Source organism: Durio zibethinus, chromosome 27 (genome assembly GCF_047325235.1).
Source record: "Durio zibethinus cultivar Kanyao isolate XHJ-2024 chromosome 27, ASM4732523v1, whole genome shotgun sequence".
Lineage (NCBI taxonomy): Eukaryota > Viridiplantae > Streptophyta > Magnoliopsida > Malvales > Malvaceae > Durio > Durio zibethinus.
In genome coordinates this window covers 6,859,908-6,873,519 of record NC_143188.1, presented here as the reverse complement: position 1 = coordinate 6,873,519, position 13,612 = coordinate 6,859,908, and the positions used below count along the sequence as shown (strand labels likewise).

Sequence of the window (13,612 nt, the reverse complement as noted above, 5' to 3'; positions counted from 1 at the left end):
TTGTGTTTTGTATTGGTCTTTCTTGGTCAAGTGATTCTTTAGACGTCTAACGTTCCTAACTAGATTATTGAAATACTAATATTACTCTTAATCATACCAATAGATAAACAATAAGTGCAATAAAAGTTACAATCTTCCAAACTCTTATTCTCCTTTTAAGTCAACTATCCTTTATGACAACAACTCCTATTATACTCGCAAAAAATGGCATTTTCAAAGCTCTCTCTTTTCTTCTCATTGCTCTTTTTCATTCTCTTCCTCAACTCCTTTTTCTTCTGTGACATTGGTCACCTTTCTTTCCTTTTAATCACTTTGTTTTTTCTTTTTCATAACTTCTGGATCTGGGTATTTTCATTGTTGCATAAGCAATGTTGTTTGACCATTGACCTTGTTGATTTGTTTGAAATCTATGTAATTTTTTCATTTGTAAATGGTTATTAAATATGATTTATTTCCATGTTTAGTGGTTATTGAATGTAGATATTTTTGCTTATACAAGAGATCTATTGGTATTTTGGATGGACATTGCTTTGATGAACCAATTTAGAATTCAAATGGATGCAAATAATAGAAAATTTTTTAATGTGATTTTGCTACTTATTAGCTTCAATGTTTTGGAAAATGGTGTTCTGCTATAGTTATTTAGAATCTTTGAAGACTGAATATCATAGATTCTTTTACTTGTTGATATTTGCATTTGATCCTAGTTGTCATTCCTTATTTTCTATTAGAAAAGAAAATTATATGACAATTTGATTTCCTAATAAATTGATCCAGCCTATTTTGGGAAGACCCAGTACCATTCCCATTCTCATCATACCAATATGTTAACAATGTCTTTATTATATCTAAAGGGTGATCCCTGGTGTGATATATGCCCTTTGAATCTTGTTAGAAATTTACTAGTTTAGTAACTTGTAGAAGTTCACAATGACCATTTCAACTTATTGTTATATTTTTCTCTTAAAGAAGATTCAGGCAATACGTTCAAATCTTAACATTCAGGGGTCAACAATGAGATAGGAAAAAGTTACCTCTGGTTCAAGCCAATGGATTTAAAAAATAGCCATACTAAAAATTTTGTAAGTATAATGCTCATTTGGTATCTTTGGTTGTTAAAAAGATCATAAAAAACATTAAAGTAAATAAATAAACCAATTGTGAGGTAGTTGTCAATATCTTAATAGCTTTTCTTTTTTGTTTGACATTGAAATATCAATGTGTATTTCTGAACAGATAATAGGTTTTAATAATCTACATATGTCCAAATATATTATTTAAGAGATGATGAAGCAACCATTTATTAAATCTACAAACTTGTCTAAGATTTCAAGCTTAAAGAATCATTTACCAACTAAAAAGTTAATCCTTCCTTTAAAGTTATTACCTTAGCTCATAAATATTCAATCTGCTTTGAGATTGATCAGCTTGCCTTGTCAATTTACCCAAGAACCTTGACCAATCAGAACTAGGCTTACATGAAACAACAAATCTAAACTCAGTGGGGGTTCAAATAGGCCCTACTTGAAGGATCTATAAGAGATATCATAGATCAAACTTGGAATTACCAATTGGCAATATGATGATATTTATGAGTTTCTGACACTAAATTCTCCTCAAGTTATTATTTTAACATAATTGGTGTAAGTTAAGAGTCTTCCTAAACTTGTTTGTGCTATTACTATTTTCTAAATTATAATTTCTTGGTTTTAATAAAGTATGATGTGCAGCCATACCACTAGAATCTAGGTTTGATCAATCCCTACACTTTTTTCTCTGGAACCAGAAGCTTTCACATTATTCTTTGACAGTAGAAAAATATTACTAGTTCTCATATTCTAAAATTGCATAACTTGTATTGAATAAGAAATATTTTGCTCTAATATCCTAAGTTGATTGATAAGGTTTGGCTAGTTAAGAAAGAATTTGGCATAATTTGGCCTTGGTATGGATTAATTGGTTTGACTTTTGAGTAATTTCATTAGTTGTATGGCATTTTTCTCACATTTAGTGGTTTGGTAATTTTAGCTACATAGTATGGATTATAAACTTATTTTCCTAGAATTTTTCTGCCATGTAGCTATGGTTTTTTTCAAAAAAGTGAAGAAAATTGATTTTCTTTGCATATTCATTAACACTTAAAGTATAACTTATTTTTTTGTTCTTTAAAAAATTAAATGGCTGTCAAATATATTTGTTATAAAACATAGAATACTACTTTTTAGCCTTTCTACAATATATATCTAATCACTGGGTTTCATTTTGACCGTCTATAAACGAGAAGGATAATCTTCTAAAAGGCATTAATAGCTATAAGGCTTCATTAAACTTGACAACCCTTATGAAAAATGACAATGCTTAGTGCCTTACTGGTGAACTAGCTGATCAATTCAAGAACCAACCTTGCACAAACTCCATCGATGCCAACACAATTTTAGGCACTGAACCACAATTTGCCAACTATCCAAACCTTTTAGCCAAATACAATTTGAATGTCTCCAACATAAGGGATGTAGCAGTAATGCCTGCTTATGTTCCAAACTTGGTTCCAAGTCTTGTGCTTACTAACTTTACACAGTTTCAATACTCTGATAATCTCAATGACACCAAGTACACAAGAGTTGGGATTGGTTCAGATGAGGACTGGATAGTTGTTGTTCTAACAACAAGCTCACCTGAAGGAAGCTATGCACCGGCTACTAGTGTAGCTTGCTTGGTTTTTGAGATTGGTCTAATTTATCACTTGTTATTCCTATTAATGGCTAGTTTCTGCTTGTTATAAGCTCTTCTTTATTGTTTGCAGCATTGTTATTCATTTGCATAAGGTAGTAAAATGACCATATTCCATTGTTTTAATAGATAGGAAAACTATGAATCACCATATATAGGCATTTTCTTTAGATAAATGAATGTCGTTCTTTGTAGTTTGAAATGTGATGCTATCATTCCTTTTACCATTTTGAAAAGGATAACGCAAGATCATATAATGCACATACGAGTCTATTTTTCCCTTGCTTGTTCTTGTTGCCTTGTCACTAAGGTTCTGTTTGATAATTGAAAAAAATAAATGCTAAATTTTTAAAATCAAATTTGAAAAGTATTAAATATGAATTGTAAAAATTACTTGGAAGTTTACCAAAAATTAAGTGTTGAATATAAATATATCATATGATAACTGTAAATGTTGAATGTTGAATTTTGAAAATGTTTCATTTTATATTTTTACCCTTATTTTTATATTATTTCAAATAAAGTCAAATTTTTTGTTGACATGTTTTATTTTATAAAACAAATATGAAATATTGAGAAAGGAATATAACTATTAAATATAAAATTTTCAAAAATTTCAAAAAATATTTAAAAAAATCCAAAAATAACAAAAATAATAAAATTTAATGATTAAGTAGCCAATTTGTTATTTGTTCTCTTAAATTAATCATAAATTTATGATGAACTGGTGTTGCTTTTTTTCCTGCTTAAAGGGTGGAGTAAACTTTCATTATTATTTTGATATTGTTGAACCCATGGGATTTTCATCAATCAAGCTAAATATATCAAGAAGATGTTGAAAAAGTTTGACATGAGTGAAGTCAAGCCCATTGGAACAACAATGATTCCATCTTCAAAGCTTGACAAAGGTTAAAAAAGAAAAGATGCGAATTAAAAACTTTACAAAAGTATGATTGGATCACTTCTGTTTTTGACTACAAGTACACTTGATATTATGTTTAGTGTGTACTTGTATGCAAGGTTGAAGAAATATATTCTCTGTTAAGAAAATCTTTTGATATCACTTAGATGTTCAAGACTTGGGATCATGTTATCTTAAGGAAGCCATAGACCTGATGTTGTGGTTTTGTCTATTATCTCTCATAACACACTCTACATCTATCTTTTTTCTACTCTCATTGTTCTACTTCACCTTGTTCTCCATGGGCCTATTTATAAGCAATACTCCTACTAAAAAATGTGTAGCCAAAATCGTAAACTTTTTCATCTCCTGTTGGCATTTTGAAGTTAAGTTGGCTTAATGGACATTTGAAAATGAAGTAAAAAATGTGATATATGTTTCCACAATTGCTAGAATAACTTTAAGAAACTCTTTTTTTTTATACAAATTTATTTTTGAATTCAGTAGAGTCAAATTCCTTACATATGGGATCGATTCCACTCTTCACAAGATGTTCTATTGATTTGTAAACTGAAATCATACTATCTGAACACAATCTTCAGGATCTTAAAATGGACCAATAATTCAAATACACTCAATACATTTGCTATTTGTATAGCCTATAGTGCTTAAGGCAGTGTCACCTTATTGATGGTACTTTGGTATGGTGAATAGATGTTTTACTAGAAGCTGATCTGGCAACTGACTTTGAGGTTAGAGTGACTTGCAAGAGAAAGATTAGTCAGAAGCACTAAAAGTAAGACTCTAAAGTGCACTTCAACATTTACGACAATCACTGATGCTTCAGCATGGTTTGATAAGGGTTATTACCTACATTTAGGGTAGTCTTTTTACTGGTATCAAAGTCTATGAAACTAGCTTTAAGTAGGCCTTGCACCTTATGTTTCAAAGTAGTATAGTCTTTAGTAGAATGATCTGCATTCTCATAATTATAATCACAATGCGCATTAGGATTATATCACTTCAGATAGAGAGGTTTCAGTGGCTTTAAATGTATAAGAGCAAGAATGTGGTTCTTAACAAGGTGGGTAAATAGATTGGTGTAGGTCATTGGGATGGGATCGATAGTGGTTTTTTTTTTACTATTTCATGGTCCCATGAGACCATTAGTTTGGCTTTTAGGTCTTAAGGTTGGTTTTGTAAGGGGTACGGTGGTAGTGCTGTACATGTGAGTGTAATTGAAAAGTCATCTAGAAAATATTTAGATAAGCATATGGCAAGACATGTTGATAAAGGTAAAGTGTTATATTGTTCATGGATGGATAATGAATTGGATACATCGGTGGCAAGTAATTAAGAAAACTTCTAAACTATTGATTATTATAATTCACAACTTGAGCTTAACTTTTTTTTTCTTAGATACCCTATTTTCTTTACATTGATGGTCTCTCCTCTATCTAACTTGCCATTTTTAATGACATTTTCTATTATCTTGTCAAAGATAACTGTGCCAAAAGTTTTAATGTGCTAACAAACAAAACAGTGATTTTCTTATCAGTTAGAGGTAGTTGGACTTGAGTAGCCATGTCTTTCTAACTTTGCGTATATTCTTTGAAAGATTCAATTACTTTTTTCTCCATGCTTTGAAAAGAAAGGCGATTTGGGGCTAGATCAATAATGTGCTGATATTAGTAATAAATGCCTTCATAAGCTTTTTCCATGAATGTATTCTAGTCCTATTAAGTTGGATGTACCACCTAGTAGTAGAGCTGGTATAATTACTTAAAATACTTGAATTAGCAGCTTTTCATTGCTAGTATAAGCAACCATCTGTCGATAATACATAGTGACATGGGTCATAGGACACTTTGTACCATTGCATTTTTTAAATTTTGGCACTTTAAATTAGGCGAAATTACAACATTGGAAAGTAAGCAAAGTCTAGCTGTGTTCATAGAGTCATAAAAATTGATTCTTTTTACAACTCAAAATCTCTCTTCTATTAAATTCATCTTTTGTTATGAACTTGTATCTTTTAGTCTCTACAACCTTTAACTTCGACTTTTTTTTTCTTTAGCTTTATCTAAAATCAGGGACTTGAATCAGTTCTAATGCTTCCTCTTTAAAGATTGGATTAACATAAAATTGGATATGCCTCTATGCAGTTATAAATGGCATCCCTGGGTGTGTGTATAGATATGCCCCAAGGAAATGTGCCTATGCCACTTAAGAAGGTTGACCATGATAAGAACTAAATCTAGAAGGATACAGAGGATTAATTACATATTGCATCAAATGTTCTAGTTAACTTAAAGTTTTTTTTACCATTTTTCCTTTGTTTAAGTTTTTCAGCATCTTCATCATTTTGTTTATATCTTCCTTCAACTTTTCTTGTGCCTTTTCAAGCTTGTCAAAACGGCTAGCCTGTTCTTGTTCCATAATCTTTGCTTGTGCATAAATCTTATATCTAGGACGAGTAGGTTGCCTGAAATTTTCTAAAGATGGATCAATCCTTGAACCTTAAGTATCACAATTTTATAATTAGAATGATATACTCATGGTACTTTAATGCATGATTGAATGAAATGCACTAATGAATGTTCGCCACATAACTATTATTGATAAAGGAAATCTCAATTTGAAAATTTGTTTAAACAAAGTCTTAAAACTACATCTATAACAAAACCAAATCAATGTTCCAAAGTTCTAAAAACATCAATTCTAATGCATCTTTATGAACTTCTTAATTTACTAGTAATGATCTTGCACCTCATTTAGGAAATTAACCAATTACTATCCATAAGTCCCATCTAGTTACAGCACTATTTTCAATTCTTCCACTTTTTCTTCCATTTTAGATGCCTTATTAGCAGCCATGCAAATCTGATTGAATAGGTGCCTTAAATGTTTCTGTTTCTCCATGTACAAATTCTTCCATTATTCATTTTTGTCAGCATACATTTGGCATTCATTATTCAAAATAGGTACTTGTGTGTATAGTCAACCATCTTTTGTAGTATCTGATTATGTTTCTACACTCTGGTAATGGCCTTTTGTCCCTCATCTACCTTTGCTTGCAATAATTCATTTTTTTTTAAAGCCAAGTAAGCTCATACGTGGCTGATGAATGTGTTTTGTCTAAATTAGTGAATAGGGCTTTCTATTAATCTCTTTCCTCACTGAGGCTTGAATTTTGTTCTTTGTAGCTTTAAACTCTCTCCTAATTTTTGCCTTAAATGTTTCTGTTTCTCCATGTACAAATTATTTCATTATTCATTTTTTCAGCATACATATGGCATTCATTATTCAAAATGGCTACTTGTGCTGTATATTGGTCAACCATCTTTTGTAGTATTTGATTATGTTTTTGCACTATAATAATGGCCTTTTGTCCCTCTTCTACCTTTGCTTACAATAACTCATTTTCTTTTAAAAGCCAAGCAAGCTCATGATTGGTTGATGAATGTATTTTGTCTAAATCAGTGAATAAGGCTTTCAATTAATCTTTTTCCTCATCGAGGCTTTGAAATTTGTTCTTTGCAGCTTCAAACTCTCTCCTAATTTTTGTCCTAAATGTTTTTATTTCTCCATGTACAAATTTTTCCATTATTCATTTTTATCAGCATACATTTGGCATTCATTATTCAAAATGGCTACTTGTGCTGTACATTGGTCAACCATCTTTTGTAGTATCTAATTATGTTTTTGCACTCTAGTAATGGCCTTTTGTCCTTTATCTACCTTTGCTTGCAATAACTCATTTTCTTTTAAGAGCCAAGCAAGCTCATGTAAGGTTATTGAATGTGTTTTGTCTAAACCGGTGAATAGGGCTTTCATGATTCTCTTTCCTCACTGAGGCTTTGAATTTTGTTCTTTGTAGCTTCAAACTCTCTTTTAATTTTTGCCTTAAATGTTTTTTTTTTTCCATGTATAAATTCTTCCATTATTCATTTTTGTCAGCATACATTAGGCATTCATTGTTCAAAATGGCTGCTTGTGCTATACATTGGTCAACCATCTTTTGTAGTATCTGATTATGTTTTTACACTCTAGTAATGGCCTTTTGTCCCTCATCTACCTTTGCTTGTAATAAATCATTTTCTTTTAAGAGCCAAGCAAGCTCATACATGGTTGATGAATGCATTTTGTCTAAATCAGTGAATAGGGCTTTTTATTAATCTCTTTCCTCATTGAGGCTTTGAATTTTTTTCTTTGCAGCTTCAAACTCTCTCATAATTTCTTCTTTAACCATTTATTTTCTCATTCAAGCTCATTTATCTTAATTTAGAGCTTTTTTTTTGGTAGTTTCTATCTTAAACAAGGGATCTTGGTGATCTTGGGGAGTTGGTTTTATAGAATGGTCAATTCTTCATTTCTAAGAAAGCATAATATCTTTGTCCCTTTTAGCATGCCATACAAAATATTCATGAGTAACATCTTATGTGAGCCTTCCCTGGTTAACTTTGATAGTCTATTTCAATGCTTTTTTTATTTCTTCAATTCTTCCATAGGCTCATTTCTCGATAAAAAAGAATTCCAACTAGCTGAGTTATGGAGTTTTTTGAATGAATTGCTCACATTCAGACTATTTTTGCACCATAGTTGGGGCATATGTAACAACACCCCATAAGCTTAAAAGAAAAACCAAAGGTTGATTCCCATAACTATATAACACTAAATTATGATGTATCTAAGGTGCTTTCTAAACTATCTCTTGGTTGTTAAGCTTGCATAAACATAAGACCTTATCATATTTCAATTTTGCTTTTAGCCATGTGCTAGAGCACAACTTCTTGATCAGAATGCTAGAAAGAAGATATAATTTATGAAACTTGCTTTCTTCATATTCGAAATGACTTTTCATCTAGACATAAAGTAGTTGTACACACTTGTTAATTGACATTTACCATTTTTGTTACAATAATTTAATGATCGGATGGTTTCTACTAGAATAGTTGGTGCTATATTGATTTTATGCCCCATTTGATCAACAAAATCTACCACCAAAACTTTAACATATCAAAGGACTTTTGGAAAAATCACCAACCCATACGCAATTATGGCCATTGTTGTTATTCCCTAGTCATCATCCAAGTGTTCATAGATGAAGCTTCACAAAAAACTCCATGGAATATCCCTATTTTCACCTTTTGTCTTAACATATACATCAACTTGAGGTAAGTTGAGCCCAAGCATTTGTGCAAGCTTTTTGCGGTAACTCACTTTATTCGACTAGTAGATTTTGTTTCGATTTGATAGATCAAAATGAAGTAAGATCATGTACTCTTCAAATGTTGGCAAATATCTATTTCATTAAAGACAAAGCATGTATAGAAGGGATCCCATAATTGCATCATAGCTCTGATCAAAATATAGTCCACATCTATTTAGAGAAGTGAATGCATGTCTATTCTCAAACATCTTTTATCTAGTTTTGCTTATACATTTCCAAATGCTACTTAAGTCAGCTAGGTCACTTTGTTAGAGATCGAGATGAACTCTTTCAAAAAGAATTGAGACAAAATTTTTAGATAGATAATCACCTTTTTTTCTTTAGACTTCTTTTGACTTGCCTTTCGATTGGTGGAAAGGTTTGCAATAAGTTGATACAAACTTTGATTGCATTTTACCTTCCATGGATGTAGATACAAGATTTGGTTTATCAACAACTGATATGTGGCAAATATTCCCTACATGACAATTGAAATGTTGCAAATGCACAATGTCAAATTAAATAATCAGATAATAAAATGGTTAGATAATCAATATATAACACAGTTAGTGCTTTTTGTGTCCTAGTTAAGGTTTCATCTAATAGTAGGTAAGAATGGCTTTATCTTAAGGCTACCCTCTTAAGTGTGGAATATATGCAGAGCTAGTGATTTGACCACTAAAAGTTTTCAAATTATTTCTTACATCATTGTTTATGACAAATTAGTAAGGCATTCTAATCCTTACCCATCATAGGCTACCAATAAAAATGATTCAATTTGAGTGGGAGTATTTTACTAACCATTGCAGAGATTATCATCTCATGAGTGTAAACACTTTACTCCCTCCTACAAGGGATGAAGCTCGAGTTTAGAGCTTATGTAAATTGAATAAATGTATGTGCGAAGGAACATATATGGTTTTCAACTCCTATTTTCCCTAAATTAAGCAAAAGATGAAAAACAAAGGAAAAAGGTTATCATACAGATAAAATAATCATTACAATTTAAAATCATTAAGCCAAAACTATGATGAATTTAAAATTTTATGGTTCGACTCTCTATAATATCCCTAGTAAAGTAGCAAAACTATTATTACGTATAGATTCGTGAACTTATAGCTAAACATAACTTTAGGAGTCACCACTAATCTTTTTTATTAGGTGTGATTGGCCACCAAGGTGAATCTATTATTTTGAAAAAATCTTAAGGCTAACTAATGGTTACTAAAAGAATAAGTTCTAGTCTATGTTTTAAAACTAAGTTTGAGAGTTCAGTTATATATAGGGAAGGTTATAGCATCCACACACGCAAGCCCAAAAGTTGGCACCACTTAATTTTAAATTATCCTAAGGATCTTTGGTTTTAATAGTCTTTTATTAAATTTTAATGTTTAAATATTAGAAATAATTTCTAAGAAATCTTTATTAATTTGGTAGAATTCTTAAAAGTCCTCACTTTAAGAATATTCAAGAATTTTATTTGTTTTCTTGAAAAAGGTTTTATCATAAAAAAAACTTAATCATTTGTTTTTTTTTTATTAAATCTTGCTTTATAGAAAACATACAAAAACTTTTAACCATTTAGGCCAAATTTAAAAATATTTTCTTACCTAAAATTTTCTTATATAATTATTTATTTACGATTACTAAGAATTTTATTCTTAAAATTTTTTATTTAAGTAAGTTTTATTGCTAATATATCTAAATTTTTCATCATTTATGCTGAATTTAGAAATATCTTTCTTAAAATTTAGACTCTTATTATGGAAACTTATTCATTATTTATTTCTTAATTTTTAGAATGAAAATAAAATACCAACTATTTTTTTAAATCTCATTTAAATTCTTCCATAATTTAGGTTGAATTTAAAAAAAAAATTACCTACAAATCTCCTAGAAAATCAACAATTTGTGATTTTCTTGGGATTTTATCCTTGAAAATATACCAATATTTTCAAACAAATTTATAAGTAATATTTTTTATTTCTAATTTGGAAGTGAATAGAATTACTTTTATTAAAATTGTCTAAATTATTTTATAATTCGAGCTAAATTTAGAAAAATTCCTTCTTTATAGAGTTTTTAAAAAATTAAACATTTGAAATTTTTAAAAATTTTATCATTGAATAACTGTTAAATTATTCTCAAAATTTTATAAGTTTATTTATTTTTTTACTTTGAAAATAAATAATAATTACTATTATTGAAATTTTATCTAAATTTTATCTCTATTTAGGTTAAATTTAGAAAAGTCTCTTATTTAGAATTTTTTTAGAAAATTATCTATTTGTAATTTCTAAAAATTTCATCTTCGGATAGTTATGATTTATTTTCAAAATTTTATTAAATTTATTTTCACCTTTATTAAATTTTTATAACCTAGAATAACTTTCTTTATTTTCCTAAAAAAATTCAATCGAACAAAATATATCATAGATAAATAAATAAATAAATAAATAAATAAGATAACAAAAAAATCAATAAATATAGTGAAATTGAAAAAAAAAAAAACTTGTAAAACAGATCGAGTTGCAATCAATCAACATGTGAGTCTTGGGAAATTTAAAGGGGTAAATTGATGTCGTGTGGGCGTTAAATAAATAGCCCAATTTCTTATTTTCTTCCTTAGATCCCTTTTCCCTTTCTCTCTCTTTTTTTTCACTTTCTATTTCCTTTCTAGGTAATTTTTGATCATAAATTTGTGAGATAGTCGTCGAAAAATTCAAATGGCTATTGAAAAATTCAAGAGTTGCCAGAAAAATCATCAAAAACTACAAAATTTGCCAGAACCTTTGTCGAAAATCTCAAAGTTTGCCAAAAAATTCATTTTTTTTCTAGAATTTTTCCAAAACATAAATAAAATAAATAAAAATACCAAAACTTCAACTTGATACTTTTGGAACCTCCTTGATCCTTTAATGACACTTATTCCTTCCAAATAAAATTGAATCAAACTCCAAAAAAAAAAAATTTTTTCTTTCAGAAAAAATTTACTTGCTCTCTTTTTTTGCTCAATTGTTTTCTGCCACTCTCTGTGTTCAACACCTAACTATTTATATACGACCAATTGCTATTAAGATAAAAGTATAAAATCAACAAATGATCATGTTATTGAAAATTGATCCAAACTCTTCCTTATCCCAATAAGATCTTGACTTGTTCTCTATGCTGATATTATCTTCAATCTTCAAATTTGAGATTCCTTTATCATTTTTGTTATTTTTCTATCATTTTTACTTTTTTCTAATTATTTTTCTTTTCGTTTACATAAAACACATGGACAAATAAGCAAATAATGAAGTACCAAAATTTAAAATAAAAATAAAACAAAGTAGAAATATTACTGAAAATAGCAAAGATAAAGCAAGATAAATCATGTTTTTATTTTTATTTTTCCTCTGCTTTATCTTTAACTAATGTTATAAAAAATAATTAAATAAGTAATAGGAATGAAATAAAGCACATAAACAAAAAAGTTAATTGAAACAAAATTAATGAAAGGAATAAAAATGGCTCTATCCTAAGCCTAAGTGGTAAATTTGAACCCAATAATAATTGTCAAACCCATCAACCCAAAATAAAAATTTAGTTTGAATGATCCCAAACTAAATGTGGTGTTTACAATAACAATAACTGACATTACAATAATTGAATATTTATGACACGTGACATGATTTTGTTAAGTATTCGTACCACGTAAACCACTTAGCTACTAAACTTGACAAACCCATCAACCCAAAATAAAAATTTAGTTTGAATGATCCCAGGCTAAATATGGTGTTTACAGTAACAATAACTGATGTCACAATAATTGAATATTTATGACACGTGACATGATTTTATTAAGTATTCGTGCCACGTAAACCACTTAACTACATTAACAGTGCAAGATTTGACAGAATAAAAATTTGAACACCAAAGTAAAAATTTTATTTTTTTAAATAGCAAATAGCATAACACAGGAGCCAATTTACATATTAACCCCAAAAAAAAAAGAGTGATGCTATTTGCACTTCAACTTCCTTTCTTTACACCTTATTACTATTAATACCAAATTTTTTACTCAACACACCCTAAACCTAAAACATAGTTTACCAAAGACCCAAATACTTCATTTATTCACACTTCATCTCTTCACTCTTCTCAACCAAAAATCTAAATGATTTTAAACCTCAAACAAGGCAAATTCAAAGAAAATTTCACCTATTTGAAGTTAATAAACATAAAAGTAAAGACAAATCGTTTGTTGTTTCTACTTTTTTCATTTGATTTGATGTTTAATTTTGTAAGATTTTATGTTTAAATGTTTGAGTGTGATTTGAAGCTTTCAAAAATAAATTTCTTAAAGTTTTTAAAGATTTCTAGAAATAAATGTCTGAAAATTTTTAAAAATTTTCAAAAATCCAAAGTCTTTAAAAATGAAGTCTAAAAATCTTTAAAAACTTCCAAAAGTGAATTTTCAAAATGTGATGTGAAAGATTAAAAATAATTGACTAATAGATATTTAAATAATTTCATTAAAAATTAAATTTTTTTGTGTATGGAGAAAAATTGAGATGTAAATAGCAACACTAAAAAAAATCTTCCCTTTACTCTTTTTATTTCTCTATTAAGATTTGTCACATTTTCTCATTCTCAAACCTAAAACATTGAAATCTTTTAACAAATAAATCTACGAAAAGCCAAAAATTAGTTAACTCCAAATATAAGACTTTGTTACATTGGTACGCTAATTTTTAGGCTTCAAGTCTTTGACATTTGGTGACAAT

At 29.0% G+C, this 13,612-nt stretch overlaps 1 pseudogene; it reads left to right on the top strand.

The window, feature by feature from the left end:
- The first annotated feature begins 204 nt into the window (after positions 1-204).
- LOC111280190 (putative GPI-anchored protein At3g06035) lies at positions 205-2,782 on the top strand (annotated as a pseudogene).
- Positions 2,783-13,612: the final 10,830 nt, after the last annotated feature.